Source organism: Parasteatoda tepidariorum, chromosome 2 (genome assembly GCF_043381705.1).
Source record: "Parasteatoda tepidariorum isolate YZ-2023 chromosome 2, CAS_Ptep_4.0, whole genome shotgun sequence".
Lineage (NCBI taxonomy): Eukaryota > Metazoa > Arthropoda > Arachnida > Araneae > Theridiidae > Parasteatoda > Parasteatoda tepidariorum.
In genome coordinates this window covers 93,381,029-93,384,909 of record NC_092205.1, presented here as the reverse complement: position 1 = coordinate 93,384,909, position 3,881 = coordinate 93,381,029, and the positions used below count along the sequence as shown (strand labels likewise).

The following is a 3,881-nucleotide window of genomic DNA, read 5'->3' as shown; positions in this document are numbered from 1 at the left end:
TCCTCACAATTTTGCTCCTCTGCGGAAGGGATGGCACCCCCGCTTCGGTACCCCGACGACCTGCGCGCGAAGTCGAGCACTTTACGGTAGCACAGTTTAACGAGGACCAATACCGCACACCCTCGGTCCCTACGCAGACTGATCCAAGTGGTCACCCACCCGCACACTGACCGTAGCCAGTGATGCTTGACTTCGGTGATCTGCTGGGAACCGTGTCTTAACGATCAGTCCACTGCGGGACGCTCTTCATATGCATGTGAATAAATGAATAAAAACTGAACTTCAGTTTCGACTTTCATCGCAATATGCTTTCTTTTATTTTTTGGTTAAAGAGTGACCAAGAAATGTTCTACGTCGAAGATTCATTTTTAATGTGTGATTTTATTTTAAGTCAAAAAGTGCCAGAAATGTTTTATAATTTTATTTTGAAAAGTTTCGCTTGCATTTTTCATTTCTCTCGGATTATTTGTGGTCTTATACTCTGCAGATATAAGCAGATACACGTACAAGATCGACATTTAATCTATATATGCTTATTTTTAGGTAAGTTCTTAGTGCTTAGTATTCTTAGAAAAAAAGTAAATTTTTACACATCAATGCTTGATAAATGCTGAATGTATGCCTTAAATCGGGATTTAAAATTTTATTTAGGGTTATAATCTGACAAAAATCATTTCAAATGAAATTGAATTTTATAGGTAATAAATTATCTTATTGATTAGTGATTCAAATTTAAATAACAAAAGCTCTATGATATCTAATAAAGAAAATATTTAGTTTTACGTTAAAATAAAGATCAAAAGATATTAAACAACTTTATTTATAATTTTCAATATTTATCAGGACAGCGTAAAAATGTTTTTCTTAATAGATCATTAATTATTTATGCAATTTTTATTAGGAAATTTTTTAAAAAAAAAATGGACTTATTTCTATTGCAAGACTATGTTGTTTCGATGTTCAGTTAATTGTTCAGTTTTGAAACTTTATTATTCAATTAAGCATCAAATATAAATTAGATTTCTTGAACACATAATAATGTTGTAACGATTATTATGTCTTCAAGAAATCTTGTAACGATAATATTGTAAATGTTGTAATGATAATGTTGTAACGATATGTTGTAACGATAATATTTATTTATATGTTTTTGAAATAAATAAATTATATGCTATTTTGAGATAATTTATACAAAGTGTAATAAATGTATGCATAATTAAAAAGAAGTCAAATTTTATTTGATAAGTATTATACCAAAATGCTTGAGAAAATTCTGTAAAAATGCTGAAACTATATTTTAAAATTTGTACCACTACTCACAATTGTGTACTAATTTCTATTTCCTAAAAATTATTAGAGTGAAGAAGTATTGAGATTTTCCGATAAAAAGATTCTTTAGATGATGAAAAATTTCATTCCTATTTCTAACTACAAACTTTAAGTTTTTGTTGGGGAATAAAATAAGGCTAATATTTCGCTAAGTATTCAAACTTGGAATGTTAATTTCAACATATTTCTCATAGAAAGTCTGTTGAATTTCGTTCATTAAAATTGATAAACATTAATTTTATAAATTTCTGAATTATAATGTAATCACATTAGAGAAATTTTTTTTTCTATGCATATGTACAAATTCTTAGTCCATCATGTCTATTATTATAAGGTTACTTATCCTTGTCTTTGGATTCATTTTTTCTGTAAAGAATTCTTTCCAGTTAGGGAATGATTTGAAATTAGTTTTGAAACTAGAAATAAGAAAACGATTCCAAAAATGCTAATCAAAAATCGTTTGCTCCAAAAATTGTATTTTCTTTAATTTTAAAATATATATATATTTTTATGAAATAAGACATATCAGAACTTTTGTTATTCGGCAGTTAATTTTTTGATGGATATATAATAACAATTGTGTCTAAAATGTGTCATGATTTATTTAAAAAGCATTTGTGACATTAAGAGGTTAGTCAACTTTTGCAGCAGACAAAATAAGCATATTATTTTAAAAATTAGTTTTTCGTAAGAGGTGCAAAACAAAATGGCGATCTTTGATCAATTTTTCGATTTGTGATTGGCCGGAACAGCAGTAGTACCACGCACTTATAAACAAGGATAAAGAGAAATATTTTGACTATATACGACAATTTTAGAAATATTTTGACACGATTTTTGCCTTAAATAGAGTGAATTTTAAAAAAAATAAAATGCAAATTTCGCATCTAACTCGGCAGAGTATATTTTAATGTAAAAGCACTAAGTTCTCAAATGAAATAATCTTACGCACTTTTTGTGAAGGACGCATTTTAAATAGGCTGCGCAAGTTTCAATTCATTGAAATTCATCGATGAAGTTTTAAGTTATTATTCCGTTTGACTTGAAAAATGTAGCGTCAAGAAAAACTTCTCCGAAAGGTTAAGCAATTGAACGAAAATTCAAAATTAGACTTACGAGATATTTTTTCCCGAACGGAAATATTTGAGTTTAACCTTTTGAGAACCAGTATCTAATATATTGGAGATTATTTTGTCCAATATACTAACCAATATCTAATATATTGGACATTATTTTGTCCAATATATTACCCAATATTTAATACATTGGACATTATCAGAATGAAATAATCTTACGTACTTTTTGTAAAGGACGCATTTTAAATATGCTGCACAACTTTCCATTCATTGAAATTCAACGATGAAGTTTTAAGTTATTATTCCGTTTGACTTGAAAAATGTACAGTCAGGAAAAACTTCTCAGAAAGGTCAAGCAATTGACTTACAAATTACACTTACGAGATATTTTTTCCGAACAGAGATATTTGAGTTTAATTTTTGAATAACAATATCTAATATATTGGACATTATTTTAATCACCCAAGAAACATTTTATGATTTGTTTTTCAGTTTATGTAATTTCAAAGAGCTATTCTCTAAATAAAAATTTTAATTGGTTTTATTGATGCCCCAATGCTTAGAAGTACAACGAAAAATTATATAAATTTTCTAAACTAAAATGTAAAATAATACACTGTAAAAATATCCCTCATACATGCAAAATGAACCAAAAATTAAAATTTTATCATTTTTAATGCAACAATTAAAAAGTATTAAAAATCTACCATTACTTGGAAGGTTTTAAAAAAATCGTATTATAAGTTTACTTCTAAGTCATATATTTCCTAAAGGGCTGCGATAACCCTGTGGTCAGAGAATCGGACTCTGAGGGGCCGTGATTTGACTCCGCTAAGATCTACTGAGTCCATGCGATAAACGTGCTCGTAAAATCTGTGGAATTGAAAGTCCTTTAGTCAGTCGCTGAGATGAACCGCATAGGTATAGGGATCTGGTTAAAATTTCCTTCCCCTTCCGATCTATGTCTGCTGTTGTTTCTAAAGCTACTTGCCACACGGGCAAGCCTGCTTGGTGAAACAGAGAAAATTTAAGGTTGCGTGTGCGTTTATTGTTTTTCAGTGGCGCCATCTATGGCCCAGAATTTGACTTCTGCCGCACACACGTCACACCCGTTTATAGAGCGATCGCATTCATTCATCTATTCATTCATCTATTCCTTCATCTACAGATCGTAATTTTGACCTGAATCAGAGAAAGATCGATCTCCAATCCAGTACCCCCAGAGGTTTTGATTTGTTAAGGGAACATGGAGGACTTTTGCGACTCGACAGATTTAATGTGCATCAGTCACTTTACTACTTCGGCCGATTCTGGGATTCGATTCGGTTAGATTTTGGGATTATTCCTATGTGTTTTAATCTTTTTAATTTAGTACTTTTACTTTTCTGTAGTTTGGTAGTGTTTAGTCACGTGCAAACGGGTGAAACCCTTATCCGCAAACTCCTTCGGGGGTAGGTCGGTTACTATTGGTCTTAC

General features: G+C 30.5%; 1 protein-coding gene across 1 annotated transcript in view; it reads left to right on the top strand.

Annotated features, from left to right (window-relative positions):
* Positions 1 to 405: 405 nt before the first annotated feature.
* Positions 406 to 3,881, top strand: part of LOC107455443 (Na(+)/citrate cotransporter) — a gene marked incomplete at its 3' end in the record, with an annotated part of 35,291 nt that continues 31,815 nt past the window's right edge. Inside the window, 1 exon segment of the mRNA XM_071177943.1 lies at positions 406 to 543.